At 48.3% G+C, this 16,680-nt stretch overlaps 1 long non-coding RNA gene across 10 annotated transcripts; it reads left to right on the top strand.

Moving 5' to 3' along the window:
• The first annotated feature begins 11 nt into the window (after positions 1–11).
• On the top strand, positions 12–7,227 carry NDUFB1 (NADH:ubiquinone oxidoreductase subunit B1). 10 transcript variants are annotated; one of them, XR_011385019.1, is made up of 5 exons: positions 200–332; positions 3,376–3,528; positions 3,807–3,990; positions 6,120–6,261; positions 7,120–7,227. It is a non-coding gene; the product is annotated as an NADH:ubiquinone oxidoreductase subunit B1 (long non-coding RNA). The 10 variants fall into 10 exon arrangements; XR_011385018.1 differs by lacking the exon at positions 3,807–3,990 and adding an exon at positions 2,575–3,148 and having other exon boundaries at positions 287–332; XR_007911832.2 differs by lacking the exon at positions 3,807–3,990 and adding an exon at positions 2,950–3,148 and having other exon boundaries at positions 291–332.
• The last annotated feature ends 9,453 nt before the right edge of the window (positions 7,228–16,680 follow it).

Below are 16,680 nucleotides of genomic sequence, written 5' to 3'. Positions count from 1 at the left end.
CGGAGCCGAGGGGGAAGATCCAGGGTGATACCACCCGGGCCGGGGAGGGGGGGAGTCGAAGCCGTGGGAAGGCGGTGGCGCCGACGCCGACAGATCACGTCACCTCGGGCCGAAGTTCCGTCAGAAATTATGGTTGGTGTCCGAAAGCTTTAGAAAAGTAACAAAGAATCACGCCCAGAAAGGAAGGCGAGGTATGTGTCGCCGGCCGCCACCCCTCTCCTCCGTCCGCGCGCGGCGAATGGCACGTCCCGAGGTCGCAGCTTCCGCCGGCGCCGCTGGCTGTGCGGGTCGCTGCCCTTGGCGGTGGGTCGTGCTGGGCGCCGGCGCCGCAGGTGGGTGCGGGTGCGGGTGCGGGGGTCCCGGGGGGCGCGGTTCCGCCGAGCCGGGTGGAGCGGGTGCGGCGGGTTCTAGGAAAGCCTCGGCGGTGGTCCGTGCTCGCGGTCGGGTGGCCTGGGCCTTCCCGGCGCCTCCGAGCCAAGGTGACGGAAAAGGAGAGGGGATAGGGCTTTTGAGGGGACGACAGGCTTCGTCCGCGGCTGTCGTGACTGGGAAATGTCTTTAGCGGGGGCCCGGTGGCCGCCCCGCTGCTGGACGCGGGGACACCGGCGGGACCGCATGCGGGGGCCCGCGGAAGTGCGTGACGGCCGCTTGGCCTGTGTGTCCCGGGCGGCCGAGGCTCAGCGCTCCGTCTGCTCGCCTGCCTCGCTCCCTTCTGCTTCTTAAAGCCTTAGGTGTGTCACGTTCGTGCTCGGTTGCTAAGGTGCGTGTCCTTCCGTGCCCCAGGAGCTCAGTTCCTCCATGCACTCAGCACTTTGCATTGGTAAATTGAAACTTTCTGGGCAAAACACAGGGTGTATATATATATATATATATATATATTTGTATGTATATGTATATTTGTATATATATGTGTGCATCAAGAGTTTGAAGTGATTTAAAAAACAAGAGACAACGATGCCAGGTGGTTTTTTTTTTTTTTTTTTTTTTTTTTAAGATTTTATGTATTTATTTGAGAGGTAGAGTTAAGACAGTGCAAGGGAGAGACAGAAAGAGGTCTTCCATCTGCTGGTTCACCCCCCAAATGGCCACTACAGCCGGAGCTGTGCTGATTAGGAGCCAGGTGCTTCTCCTGGTCTCCCACACGGGTGCAGAGGCCCAAGCACTTGGGCCATCCTCCACTGCCCTCCCGGGCCACAGCAGAGAGCTGGGCTGGAAGAGGGGCAGCCAGGACGGGAACCGGCGCCCATATGGGATGCTGGCGCCGCAGGCGGAGGATTAACCTAGTGTGCCACAGCGCTGGGACCCCAAGATGGTTTTCTTTTAAAAGCAGGGCCAAAAAAACTGGGTTAAAAAAATTTTTAGGAAAATAAGATTAAAAACTTAAAAGGTAACCAATGAGGTTAAGATAAACATCTGCCTCTATACTTTTTTTTTTTTTTTAAGATTTATTTATTTATTTGAAAGGCAGAGATAGAGGGAGAGAGAGCAATGTCTTCATTTTCTGGTTCACTCATCAAATGGTTGCAATGGCCATGGCTGGACTGGGCAGAAGCCAGGAGTCAGGAGCTTCATCCATGGCTCCCCTACGAGGGTGCAGGGGCCCAAGCACTCGAGCCATCATCTGCTGTTTTGCCAGGCGCACCAGCAAGGAGCTGGATCAGAAGGGGAGCTGTGTAGGGATTTGAACTGGATGCTGGTCTTGGAGGTCATGGCTGTATCTGCTCGGCCACAACCCCGGCCCCACGTCTGTACTTACTATGTTGGACACCAGAGCAGAAGCGGAGAGCTTGGACAAGGAGCCAGGCTGCTTAGGTGCCAGTCCCAGCTCTGCACCTTCTTACTGCATCTGTGAGTGGGCAAGAGATTGGATTTAAGCATCTGGAACAAAAATGCCTACTGCACTGGGGACATACTAGTTAACACGTGTGTGGCGCTCTGTGAGGATTAAATGAAGTGATTATGGGAGGCAACAAGAACCGTGCCTGACTGCTGCAAGAGACAGCCCTAGTAGAGGTGAGCAAAACAAAAAGCAAAAACCCAGGGTCATGCTTGCGTTAAAGGATCCGTGATCTCTAAGTCCCCAAGGTAAAACCCGATTCGTTTTTCAGGAATACTGGAGCTATGCCTGCAAGCCAAGCAGGCACTAAGCTCTTGTGAGCAGTCCTGTGGCTGTCACACCCTAAAGCAGTTGGTTCTTTTTCCCTCCTGCCAACAATTCTTCTGTCATCCAAAACCTAGGTTTGCCTCAGTGAAGCCTGGCCCCAGTGCTCACTGCCCCTTTCTTAAGCTCCTGGGCCCAGGATGGAGAGCGCTACCCTCCATGGAATTTTCCATAGGATCCTTCCAGCTCACTTCCGTCCATAAAGCTTTGAACCCTGGTTATCCACTTGGAGTAAAACTTTGAGGACAAATGGTGTTCAGTGCACTGTTCCCAAAGTCCATTGGATACTGCTGGTACGGTTGTGATGAGAAATGCCTGCCTCTGGGCATAGGGTTTGTCCTTTACTTCTTCGGGGTGGAGTCATGTTTCCTTCATGTCGTTGGGTCCAGCTCATGTGGTATCTGACCTTACAGAATCCTGTATCTGTGGCCCCCACTGTCTTCTGGAGTCTGAGAAGCTAGCTGGAGCAAACGCCACAGGGGCTTGTCGCAACTCCTGCTCAGAGCCGAGCTGGACATAGTCAATTGCTTAGCTTCTGGCCCTGTGTGAAGAATACCAGGAGTGATGGTGTACGGCCCACAGGTAGCCATGGGCTCATTTAAGACCATCCTGGGCTGTGAATCTGCAAGTCGCTTAAATACGAAGCAATATCTTAACAGCTGTGCTGAGGGTAGGCTCGACACCTCTCCACAAAGAGAAGCCTAGGAGGGACAGGTGACAACGGATGACCAGTAAGTTCGTCGGAAGTCGCCTGAACACAGACGCCTGTATTGTCTTGTATTTTGCAGTTGAGCTGTTTCAAAGCAACATTGTTACTGAAAGCATTCCTTGCTAGCCCCTACCTGACTGGCCCGAGTTTACAAAAGAAGTAAGCAACGGACACTGACACTTGACCAATCACAAACCATGCTTAAAGATCTCAGGGCAATTATCATCTCTTACCAAAGGCGCTAGGCTAAAGGAACCTCCATCTTCTAAGAAATAAAGGTTGGTCACACTTACAGTTTGTATGTCAAGAGCCACTTGTGTCAAAATTAGCTGGGATATTCGTTCAACTCCGGTGCTGTCCAGCCTGCCTGGTGGTGAGGCCGCGCAGTCTGAAGGGAAAGGCTGCCAGATGAGAGCTCCTGCCCTCAGGAGACCGCGCGCCAGAGCGACTGCCTCGTAAGTGATCTGTTTAAACAGCACATCCTAGTTACATCATCGTTTTCTAGGTCAGTGAGACTGCAGGACCGGAGCCTGGTGTGTGTGATACTGCACCTCTGAAATACAGGAGAGTCACTGTGACTGCACCGCCCTTTCCTAACCCAGTGACTTGGCCTCGAGGGTGTTGGACCAAAGTGTGAGAAACCAGAATTCAGAATCATGTAAGTGTTCGAGGCAGGGTCAGAGGGGCAGGAATTCAGCCTGGGCCGTCCTGGCACAGTTTGGTGCCAAGTACTGTGTTTTCAGGGTGTCAGGTCTCCTTAGCCAGTGGACGTGAAGTATTCGCTTAGGTTCACGTGCACGGGGTGTATTTTTGGTTACTCTGTATATTACAGATTTATACAGAGAATTGGCAGTTAGCTGCTTTCATGGCATGAACACAAATACATGATTTTCCACATGCTGATCACTAGTTCTGTTCTCTTCCTCTGCCTTTTAGAAACTCGTACACTGCAAAGCTCTGGAGTACCACGCATGTATGTTCAATACATGATAGAATACCAGGAGCCAGAGCTTGGGGGCAAATCTGAATTCCCGTTCTGCACTTAGTAGCCACTTGGATTACGCTGTTTTCTCCTGTGTAAAATGAGGATAATACTAGTTATTTCACTTATCAAAAAAAGGTATTATGGCCTTAGTCCCCAGTGGGCATTTTGTAAAAGTTCCCTTATCTTTTGTGAAGGCATTTAATTGAATGTAAGAGCTAATGTGAAGTTACTGGATATGATTCTTTTTTTTTTTTTTTTTTTGACAGGCAGAGTGGACAGTGAGAGAGAGAGACAGAGAGAGAAAGGTCTTCCTTTGCCGTTGGTTCACCCTCCAATGGCCGCCGCTGCAGCCGGCGCACCGCGCTGATCCGATGGCAGGAGCCAGGAGCCAGGTGCTTTTCCTGGTCTCCCATGGGGTGCAGGGCCCAAGCACCTGGGCCATCCTCCACTGCACTCCCTGGCCACAGCAGAGAGCTGGCCTGGAAGAGGGGCAACCGGGACAGAATCCGGCGCCCCGACCGGGACTAGAACCCGGTGTGCCGGCGCCGCAAGGTGGAGGATTAGCCTATTGAGCCACGGCGCCGGCCCTGGATATGATTCTTTTTAAACTCCCTCTCACATCTCTGAGTTTCCTTTCAAAAGGTAGTTTCCAATAACTACAGCTTTACTGAAAGAATTACACTTCTGGCAAAATAGCATTGCATTTGTTTTTGCATTTGGAAAGATTCTTTTAAGTTTAATTTATTTGAAAGAGTTAGAGGGAAAGACAGAGAGATCTATCCACAGGTTCATTCCCCAGATGGACCCAGTGGCCAGTGCTGGACCAGGCTGAAGCCAGGAGCTTTATCTGGGTCTCCCACATGGGTGGCAGGGGACCAAGTACTTGGGCCTTCTTCTACTGCTTTTCCCAGACCATTAGCAGGGAGCTGGTTCGGAAGTAGAGCAGCCAGGACATGAACCAATGGCCAAATGGGATGCCAGCATTTGCAGGTAGTGGCTTTACCAGCTACACCCCAACACCAGCCCATGTGGTGTTTTTTATGGTCTCTCCACATCTCTGTTCTATATCATATCAAATTATTGGTAAGCTATAAATAAAATTTAGTAAGTAGACTTTAGGAACTGACGTCGTAGTACTTGAGTTAAGCCACTACTTGCAACAATACCGTCCCGAACCAGAGTGCTGGTTCCAGTCTCAGCTACTTTGCCTTCCATCCTGGTTCCTGCTAAAGCTCCGGGGAAGGCAAAGGATGATGGCCCAAGTGCTTTGAGCCCCTACCACCTACTTGCCAGGACTACTGGCGTGGTGCTGGTTCAGCTCTGGCTATTGAGAACATTCGGGGAGTGAACCAGTGGATAGAAGATCTTTCCCTTTCTCTCTCTCTGTCTCTGTGTGTCATTCTGTCCTTCAAATGGATAAATAAGGGGCTGGCACTGTGGCATAGTAGGTAAAGCTGCCAGCTTGCAGTCCCAGCATCCTATATGGATGCTGGTTCGAGTCCTGACTGCTCCACTTCGGATCCAGCTCTCTGCTATGGCCTGGGAAAGCAGTAGAAGATGGCCCAAGTCCTTGGACCCCTATACCTACATGGGAGACCTGGAAGAAGCTCCAGGCTCCTGGCTTCGGATTGGTGCAACTCTGGCTGTTGCAGCCATTTGGGGAGTGAACCAGCAGCTGGAAGACACCTTTCTTTCTCTCTGCCTCTGTAACTCTGCCTTTCAAATAAATAAATAAATCTTTTTTAAAAAGTGGAAAATAAATCTTAAAAAAAATTAGTGCAGTGTAATTTTTATACTAATCACTGCTGCCTGTATGAGCTTCAGGCAGGTTTCATGGACTGTACTACATTCTGATGCCAAACTGATTTAAAGAGGCTTTTTATGGTTTTAATATCTGCTCCTTGCATGGTGATCTTCTTGTTCCCAATACAATATAAAAGGTATTTTGGGGCTGGTGTTGAACTGCTGCCTGCAATGCCAACGTCTTGTATGAGTGCCGATTGGAGTCTGGTTGCTCTCTTTCAATCCTGTTCCCTGCTAGTGCGCCTGGGAAAGTAGCAGGAAATGGCCCAAGTCCGGGGGCCCCTGCACCCATGTGGGAAACCAGGATGAATTGTCCTGGTCTAGCTCTGGTGGTTGCGGCTGTTTTGGGAGTGAACCAGCAGATGGAAGATCTGTGTGTTCCCCTCTCTATCTCTGTAACTCCGCCTTTCAGTGGTAGTTCTGACAATCTTTTTTTCTTTTCTTTTTTTTTTTTTAAGCAGTCATGGCAAACTTGCTTCAGATTGTGCGTGACCACTGGGTTCACATACTTGTCCCTGTGGGCTTTGTCTTTGGATGTTATCTAGACAGAAAGAATGATGAAAAGCTAACAGCCTTCCGGAACAAGAGTATGTTATTTAAAAGGTTAGTTTGTGCATTTTTTGTAAACCAGCAGTTGGTCACCTTTGGGGAATATTCTTAATATCCTATGTGCCAAAAATAAGCAGAAGGGGTGCCTGTGCCCCCCTGAGTTCTCAGAGTCAAGTGATACTAGTTTTTAGTTTGTTATTAATCCTTGGATAAAACCGTATGAACACCCCTGGAGTATAAGCAGTCTCCGGTTGATGAACAGGCCAGTTCCAGCACTTGAAAGTCTGATTTTCTAAAAATTCATCAAGTTTTAAGCCAGCTGACCAAAGCCTGGCCTGTATAAAGCTCTCACACATACCACACACTGTCTTATTGAGCTGTGATGCGACTGAAATAAATGCTCGTACCCGTGGCCTAGTGCTGTCTTCTCACCAGCACTGCCTGGCTGAGTGCTGGCAGCCGGCAGCCGCCGGTCCGGTCGTGTCCCTCGAGATGGCTCCTGTGGCAGCAGTCGCAGTTAGCGGTGCAGGTTATCTGCCCGGGGTTGTCCATCTGGGCTGCAGGAGGCTCAAGGGGCAAGAGGATGGAGCAGATTGCACAGTCACCACGTAGCACGGGGCTTACTAGTCAGGTTGCGAGAAGCATCCACTGAGGCCGCAGGCATCTAGAAAATCTAGATTGATTTGTTGAGAGGACAGAGTGAAAAATGGCTAAAAGTTACTCAAGTTGGGGAAGATGGAGTGAAATGATGTGATGAACATGTAAAACGTAAAATCACAAGACTAGGATGAGGATGATAAATCTCTTCCAAATGTTTTTTAAAAAATAGTTTAGTAAAGTGTAAGATGTTCTGACTCGCTTCCATCCTGTCCAAAAGGTGTTATTTGCAGTGTTTCCTGTCTTTCCACACAGGGAATTGAGGCCTAATGAAGAAGTTACCTGGAAGTGAGGCTGCACTGAGTTATGGAGTGCTGGCGTTTTACGAGATGCAGGAGAAATAAAAACATGTTTACTATTTGATGTGAAGAATCTGAAGTGTGGTTCTTTTTAAACTTCTTACTGAGGTAAACGTTTTTATGCTTTTTATGTTTGCTGAGATAATCATCATGTATCAAGCATACTCAAAGGTATTAACTACCTGATTGTATACCGTGGTGTTACATTTGTAAGTGGCATTTGATTGTATTTTTCATTTTGGACAACAGTACTGTTAAATAGCCAGAGTTTTCCTCATATATTTTTCAGAGAAGAAGCATTTTCAAACCACATGTTTCAAGGGAACTTTTTCTTTTTTTAATTTTTTTTTAATTTTATTTATTTCACACATAGAATTAGACAGTGAGAGAGAAAGAAAGGTCTTCCTTCCGTTGGTTCACCCCCCCAAATGGCTGCTACAGCCAGCGCTATGCTGATCTGAAGCCAGGAGCCAGATGCTTCCTCCTGGTCTCCCATGCAGGTGCAGGGCCCAAGCACTTGGCCATCCTCCGCTGCACTCCCGGGCCACAGCAGAGAGCTGGACTGGAAGAGGAGCAACCGGGACTAGAACCCGGCATCCATATGGGGATGCCGGCGCCGCAGGTGGAGGATTAACCAAGTGAGCCACGGCGCGGCCCCTCAAGTGAACTTTAAAAGTGGATGCTAGGATTTTATTTGGTAAAGATTATATAGCTAGGAACTTTAATGACTGCACTTGGCAAAGATTTTTTTCATTTTTTTAATTTAATTTTTTTAATTGAGAGAGAGAGACATATACACAGAGAGAGATCTCCTAGCCACTGGCTTCCCAGATGCCCACAATAGCTGGGATTGGACCTTTAAAAAAAGCTTATATGAATTGTGAAAATCTTTACACCAGAATAGCATTTTTAATTCTATTTTTTCCATGAACTTTTTGAAATGCCCTCATTTCTCTGCAAGATCCTGATTGTCAGTTCTTTCGGCTAGATATCCAGAAGTGGGATTGCTAACTCATGTGACAGTTCTATTTTTAAGATTTTTTTTTTTTTAAAGATTTATTTATTTGAAAGTCAGAGTTACACGGAGAGAGAAGGAGAGGCAGAGGGGGGGCAGTCTTCCATCTGTTGGTCCACTCCCCTACTGGCTGCAATGGCTGGAGCTGCACTAATCCGAAGCCAGGAGCTTCTTCGGGGTCTCCCACGTGGGTGCAGGGGCCCAAGGACCTGGGCCATCTTCTGCTTTCCCAGGCCACAGCAGAGAGCTGGATTGGAAGTGGAGCAGCCAGGACTTGAACCGGCACCCATATGGGATGCTGGCACTGCAGGCCAGGGCTTTAACCCGCCTCACCACAGCGCCAGCCCCTATTTTTAAGACTTTTAAAAATAATCACCATCCCAACAGCTATGAGGTGATAATCAGTACAGTTCAAATAATATGTTTTAAACAAGTACAGATATAGTATTATAGTTACACTTCAATAAAACTGTAAAAACTTTAAAAAATAACCTTTGAGGCTCCAGTGACTGGGAGAATTCTAAAAACACCACCCTGGGTGGGCTTTTGATACAGTGGTTAAGATGCCTTTTTGGGGTGCCGCATTCTATTTTAGAGTGCCTGGGTTAGGTCCAGGCACTTCACTGCAGCTTCCTGCTGATGCAGACTCTGAGAGGCGGCAGCGATGGCTCGAGTCCTGGGTCCCTGCACCCACATGGGAGACCTGGATAGACCCCTGGTTTCCGCCTGACCCAGCCCAGCTGTTACAGGTGTTTACAAAGTGAACCAGCACGTGGGAGACCTCTCTCTATGTGATTTTGCCTTTCAAATAAAATAAATGAATTAAAAAAATTTTCAAGACACCAGAGAAATAGTCTTTAAAAATATTCCTTTTCCCTTGATATATGAAAGTGGGTTGATGAATAATGCATGAAAAATCACTAAGGAACAAAAAAGCAAATAGTGCTGATGAGTAACATTAGGTTGTATTTCTTTTGTTTTCTTTGGTGTATTTTGGGCATATACACTATTTTCAGCCTAGTGTCCTTAAGTCTTAAGCCATAGAGGAATGTATGGGAGGTTTTAACACTGGGTATGTTTCTTTGGAAACATAAATTGCTGATGCCAAGTTGAGTAGAAGGCAATTGAATTTTCTCTTGGTTCACTTCTGAATTTTTAACAAATTATTTAAGTCCAGTTACTGCTTCTTGGGAACCCGATTTTATTCATTGGCTTTAGGCAAAATTGAATTTAGGAGAAATAAGATTACAATGAAACAATACCCCCTAGTTAGCACTTGTTGTCAGAACTCAGGAAGCTCAAATTGACACACATTACAAATTTTAAGATGTCAAAATTTGAAATTCTGTTGACTGTTTGGTGGTAACAAAATTAATGCTAGTTTGTGAAAAGTGCAGTGTTCAAGAAGAGGAAATAGCTGTGCCTCTCACTAGCTGACAGAAATTTCAGTGAAGTAGACCAGAGACAAGCTGGCACAGAGGACGTCTGCCGGAAGTGCGTGTTTGGCCTGTTCCTTCTGCAGGGACTTGTTCCTGAGTAGCTCACTAGCCTCTCCTTCTTGTATTCTGAATTATTGTGATAACTTTTTTTGCACCCATGTATCAAAAAGAATTGAAGGGTCAGCGCTATAGTGTGGCGGGTAAAGCCATCGCCTGCAGTGCCAGCATCCCATGTGGGCACCTGTTCAAGTCCTGGCAGCTCCACTTCTGATCCAGCTCTCTGTTATGGCCTGGGATAGCAGTAGAAGATGGCCCAAGTGCTTGGGCCCCTGCACCCATGCGGGAGACCCTGAAGAAACTCTTGGCTCCTGGCTTTGGATCAGCGCAGCTCCGGCCATTACGGCCATCTGGGAAGTGAACCAGTGGATGGAAGACCTCTCTCTCTGCCTCTGCTTCTCTGAAACTCTGTCTTTCAAATAAATAAATAAACCTTTAAAAAAGTTTTAAAAAAAGATGATATACTTTGAGCTCATGCATTCTTGTTTTTGTTTTTTAAGATTTTTATTTATTTATTTTTTTATTTTTTATTTTATTTTATTTATTTGAAAGGCAGAGCTACAGAGAGAGAGAGGCAGAGAGGGAGGGAGGGAGAGAAAAAGAGAGAGAGAAAGAGGTCTTCCACCTGCTTGTTCACTTCCTGGATGGTCACAACAGCCGGAGCTGAGCTGATCAGTATCCAGGAGCTTCCTCCACATCTCCCACGTGGGTGCAGAGGCCCAAGGACTTGGGCCATCTTCTACTGTTTTTCCAGGCCACAACAAAGGGCTGGATCAGAAGTGAAGCAGCCCGGACTCGAACCAGTACCCATATGGTATGCTGGCACCGCAGGCGGTGGCTTTACCCACTATGCCACAGCGCCAGTCCCTCACGCTTTCTTTAGTTTTGCATAGTTTTGTGCTTCATGTCAAGAAAGAAGAAATTAAATTCCCCAGGGTTGGACCAAGTTTTATGAGTTTTCTTTAATAGATCTTTGGGCTGGGTGTAACACCATTAACAGACTCTGGTCGTACCAAATATGTGCAAAGGGAATTTGTACATGGTTTACTTGAAAATTCTATTTATGGAGGACGTATAGATAACTATTTTGATCTTAGAGTTCTTCAGTCATACCTGAAGCAATTTTTTAGTTCTTCGATAGTTGATATATTAAACCAAATGAACAAGAAAAGCATTTTTCCTTATTCCATGTCTCTGCCAAAATCCTGCAGCTTTTTTTTTTTTTTTTTTTTTTTTTTTTTTTTTTTTTTTTTTTGACAGGCAGAGTGGACAGTGAGAGAGACAGAGAGAAAGGTCTTCCTTTGCCTTTGGTTCACCCTCCAATGGCCGCCGCGGCCGGGGCACCGCACCTATCCGAAGGCAGGAGCCAGGTGCTTCTCCTGGTCTCCTATGGGGTGCAGGGCCCAAGCACTTGGGCCATCCTCCACTGCACTCCCTGGCCACAGCAGAGAGCTGGCCTGGAAGAGGGGCAACTGGGACAGAATCCGGCGCCGCGACCGGGACTAGAACCCGGTGTGCCGGCGCTGCAAGGTGGAGGATTAGCCTAGTGAGCCGCGGTGCCGGCCTTTTTATTTAATATAAATTTCCAAAGTACAGCTTATGGATTACAATGGTCCCCCCCCCCATAACCACCCTCCCACCTGCAACCCTCCCATCTCCCACTCCCTCTCCGATTACATTCGCATCAAGATTCATTTTCAATTATCTTTATATACAGAAGATCAATTTAGTATATATTAAGTAAAGATTTCAACAGTTTGCACCCACACAGAAACACAAAGTGTAAAATGCGGTTTGATCCTGCAGCATTTTGGACTATCACGCTGTCATGAAAAGCTTCCTAGTTCATGACAAACCTGGTTCTTTGGTCTTCCTGCCAGTATTGCTCACTCAGCACATGATCAGTTCTCAGGTTATTTCACCCTTGAGGATCTTGGGCAGGTCAGTTACAGCCGCTTGCAGATCTGATAGAGAAATCTGGTCTAATGAACTTTCTCTTTTCTCAATCTCTGGAAGAAATTAAACCAGAATTCAAACCTGATCATCAGAAAGTGTCTCCTGGTGATCGACAAGGATCTCGGATCTTAGCATCCGTTGTTCTTGAACAATTCAGTGCCATCCGTGTGCTCCGAAGTGTTCATCAGTGTCGCGCTGCTCTCAGCGAAGTCATCAGAGCAACTGCCTCATTGAGTTCAGAAGTACAGAAACTGGCAAGTGCTTTATTAAACAAAAGTGTCCCCTCACATGGCAGAGTAAGTGGGACGCCCTGAGAATCCCTTACAAAACCTTAGAGGCTGTCACTCGTGTCCTTGCAATACGGAACTGGGTAGATAAAGCTGAAAATCAGACTCTTCTCTCTGAAACACTTGACCTATAGAACTCTTGCACCCAGGCACATTTCTTGATGCTCTTCGCCAAGACACTGCACGGGCAGTGGATCATTCTGGGTATAGCCTCATAGAAAGTCGACTTTAAGGTCAGTGGCTTGTTACTGGGAGGGTGTAGTTTTGATGGAAATTGACTTTCTGGAAATTAGCGTGCTTCTCCAAGTGTGTCATCAGTTCCTCCGTGTTTTATGGGCTGGATTCCACAGGGCGTGTACAGCTCCTATGGCCTTGATGAGGGCATCTCTGCCTGTTTACACAGTGCTGAGAGGGGCCTTGTGGTAACCAGCATTGATGGTCCATGTGGAGGCTACCAAGACCAATAGGTTCAGTGCGGAAAAAACAATAAAATCTAATGACAATAAAAGCTGTCTTAGCAAAACAAAATGTGTATTGTTTCAGTTTTAAATAAAATGTGGTCAGTCTACATTTAATGTTAATTCAGATTGAAGGACCCCAAAAGCGGTGTCCTTTTGTGACGACCCCAGAAACACAGACTCCAGACCAGACGATGCAAAAGGCAGGAGGCAATTTTATTTCATTTGCGCAAATGGGCCCTCTACTGCTGCAAGCAGCGAGCAAGCGAGAGGAGCCCTGAACAATCATTTTACACAGTTTTTAAAGGGCAAAACCACAAAATTAACATACCATAGGGTGGCGTGAGTTTATTGGGCAACTACAAGGGGAGGAGGTCGTCGAGGAGGAGGAGAAACGGGGGGGGGGGGGGCTACGTGCCCTACGTGTCTAAGCTTAGACAAGGGGAGGGGGTCCTTGAAGAGCAGAAAGGGGTGGCTACGTGCCCTACGTGTCTAAGCTTGGACAAGGGGAGGGGGTCCTTGAGGAGGGGAAAGGGGTGGCTACGTGCCCTACGTGTCTAAGCTTGGATATGGGGAGGGGGTCCTTGAAGAGCAGAAAGGGGTGGCTACGTGCCCTACGTGCCTCACAGTTTCTTTGTTAAGCTTGAACAAGCACAGGGGAGGGGGCTTAGGTGCATACCAGGATGTTCTGTCGCCCTTATCTCTGGGTAGTAGCTATCTGCTTTCTCTGTGAACTTAGTTTACTCCCCATTTCCCAGGACTGTTTTATTAAGGCCATTTTTTATGGCGGCTCTTGGCTCCTTTCAAGATATTAGCATATTGTTACCCTATGTTGATCTCATTTGGCTTTTATTTGAAACAGTACTTCACACATCTTAAAATGCATGTTTTGCTCAAGGTAAGAAATTAAAATAGTGTTTATTAAAAAAAAAAAGAATCACATTTACTCCCTGCTCTGTATCTACCCTTGACATAAAGAGCAAGCCTCTCTGGCCTGCAGCAGCTGAGGGTGTGGCGATGCATGAAGTAGCAGGTGCTGCATGGCGCAGTGGGGCTCCACCACAGGCACACACACACAAGGCTCGGTGGTGACCCAAAGGTCTGTTTCTCAGCTTTCCAGAAGTCAAGGGAAGAAGCTGTTGTGACTGGAGCAGAGGAAATTTGAGGACATAAGGTGGGACAGGCAGTTGGCCCAAAACACAAAGAGTTTTGGCCAGCATCAAGAAGTAATGGGAAGCCACTAAAGAATTATAAAGAAAATAATAATGATAATATTTGTATACTAAAGAGGCCCAGGGCAGGGGCCAGCGCGGTGGCATCCCATATGGGAGCCAGTTCGAGACTGGGTTGCTCCTCTTCCGATCCAGCTCTCTGCTGTGGCCTGAGAAAGCATTAGAAGATGGCCCAAGTCCTTGGGCCTCTGCACCCACATGGAAGACCTGGAAGAGGCTCCTGGCTCCTGATTTCAGATCGGCACAGCTCCAGCCATTGCAGTCATCTGGGGAGTGAACCAGTGATGGAAGATCTCCCTCTGCCTTTCAAATAAATCTTTAAAAAAAAAAAGTCCCAGGGCAGGTGTTGTGCTGCAGCCAGTTAGGCTGCCCCCCGTGGCTCTGCCATCCCGTAGCAGAGTGCTAGTTCGAGTTCTGGCTACTCTGCTTCCATTCCAGCTTCCTGCTAATGTGCCTGGGAAAGCAGCCGAATGGCTCAAGTACTTCAGTTCCGCCCACTCATGTGGGAGACCCGAGTGGAGTTCCTGGCTTCTGGCTTTGTCCTGGCAAAGCCCTGGCTATTACAGCCATCTGGGGAATGAACCAGCGGATGGAAGAGCTCTCTCTTGTCAATCTGCCTTTCAAATAAATTATCTTTTAAGAAAGAATCACTGGTCATTATAGTCACAATGCCTAACCTTCAGTAACACTGTTCAATGAACGGAAAAATGGCAAAATCTATATTTCTGAAAGGTCACGGACAGCATTATGAATAGACCCCTTGAGAGTGGAATTGGAGGACACTGATCCGGAAGTTACCAGGAGAACTTGAAATAAGCTGCAGTGTCGACAGAGGGAAGAGAGATTCAGGGATGGAAACGTGAGACTGGGGACAGTTTGTAGTAAGGGATGCCACAGATGGGTTAGGGGGAAGAGTCACGAGGGATGGCCAGGTACTTGGTCTGGTCTGAATGCTCATGTCCCTCTGAAGTTCATGCGTTGAAACCTCCTCCCCACTGTGTTGCCATTAAGAGGCAGGGAGGGCCCTTGGGGAGGGAGGGAGTCAGGAGCAGAGCCCTGGGGGTGAGGGGTTCCCTTTTAAAACGGGCCCCTGGAGAGCTTGTTTGTCCTCCGTCTGCTGTGTGAGGATAAGACTCCACCTTGAGGAGCTGACCCTCACTGGACACTGCGTCTGCTGGAACCTTGACCTAGGCTTCCGAGCCTCTAGAAACGCAGTCTGCTTATGGACTACCGGGGTGTGAGGTGCTTCGTTAGAACAGCCTGCATGGGCTGAGACGGGACTTCATCAACTCATTCGAAGGCCGTCAACTACAGCTTGAAATTGGAGAAAGTGACTTGCAACTGCTGCACTTGGTGAGACTCCTTTCCTTGGTTGGGCCACAATGCGTGGAGAGTAGGACTTTCCCCAGTTGAGGTCTGTAGGTTGTTGTACCTGCACGATGTTCAATCAAGATAACCAGATCCTCCTCTTGTCTTCACTGCAGTCTTCTGCACTTGTTGAACTTGGGTTCCACTGAGTCACCAATGGTCTCCATAGCAACAGCATGGGGGGTTCTTCTCCATGTTGCTTGACTTGGTGGCAGCAACTGATACTGACTGCTCCCTGAACATGCCCTCCCCAGGACTTCCGGATGCTTCTCGGCTTCTGCTTGTCTAGCCCCAGGGCTCAACCCTGAACCCTCAGTCTCTTCCTTTTCTCTGCGTTTTATTCACCTCTTCTGTTTTCAACAAATCCCTGCTCTACACGTAAAACAGTCTCGGCGCTCCAGACCTGATTATGTAACCAATACTCAACAAAAGCACCTGAGTCTCTTAGATATTCCAAGTGCAGCATTTCCAAAATGTATCTCTCCTCTTCCAGTTCTGATCTCAGCCATGGTGGCTGCCAAGACAGGAGAAACCTGGAAGTTGGCGCGACCCCCTCTGTCTCCCTCATTCCCCAGTCTTGTCCAGGCCTCCCGATTCCCTGAGCATCTCTCACAGCGGTCTCTGCACCTTCAAGCCACTCCCCAAGTCCAAACCACCTCAGCCTTATTCAGAGTCCCTCAGTGACAGCTGCTGGCCTGCAGCCTGAGTGGCCTTTCCGAAAGCCCACCTCAGCACCATGGGGCTGGGGTTGTGGCACAGCGGGTGAGCCGCATCCCATGTAGGCACCGGTTCGAGTCCAGGCTGCTCCATTTCCCATCTGGCTCCGCGCTAATGCTCCTGGGAAAGCAGCAAAGGATGAGTCCTTGGGCTCCTGGCTTTGGTTTGGCCCAGCCCTGGCTGTTGAAGCTATTTCGGGAGTGAACCGGCAGTTGGAGGATCTCTCTAACTTTGCCTTTCACAAAAAATACAATCTCAGGAGAAGTGCACCACGACCTGTTTCTAGGTGCGGCATCTGCACCCATACTTTCCCTTAAGCTTCATCAGGCCCCCCCATCCTCCCCCTTCCCACTTCCCCCTCCGGTGCCTCTTGAGGGCTGGGGCACCTACACTAGTGATAAGCTCCCTGATCCTGGATGCTGGTAAGGCAACTAAGGATCCGACCATGGACGCTGCTGCTCTTAGCTAATCTGTGCCTCAGTTTCCTCGTGAGTATACCAGGTGTAATAACGGCTACATCAGAGGTCACTGTATTCGTTAATGCCAAGCACTTAGTGTCTAGCCCAAAGTAAACCCTATCAAAACAATTTCCACACAAGTTAGGCATTGGGGGAATACAGTATTGCCTTCATGACAACTACTTCGATAGGGGAACAGCAAGTAATAGTTAACAATTATATGCAGGTTTCATAAGCTGAAGGTGGAAAGTACAGTGGAAAACAACATGGGACGGCCGCGAGCCGCCCTTATCACACCTCTGGAAACCTAACAATCCATAGCAATGGGTGGGAAACCCAGGAGATCCTCCAGACGGCAGGCGGCGCTGTAGCACCCCACCCGCCCCACGGCTGGGTAGGAGGACGCACTACCGAGATCACGTGTCCCCGCGTCTACCGCCTGGGCGTCCACTTGCTTTTTTGCGCCACGTGACTCACATTCTCGGGGGTGATTGGTCCGCGTAATGCACGTGGGCAGGGGCGGGGCGGGG

The sequence above is a fragment of the Oryctolagus cuniculus genome, chromosome 20 (assembly GCF_964237555.1).
Source record: "Oryctolagus cuniculus chromosome 20, mOryCun1.1, whole genome shotgun sequence".
In the NCBI taxonomy this organism is placed as follows: Eukaryota; Metazoa; Chordata; class Mammalia; order Lagomorpha; family Leporidae; genus Oryctolagus; species Oryctolagus cuniculus.
This window is presented reverse-complemented; position numbering and strand designations above follow the sequence as displayed.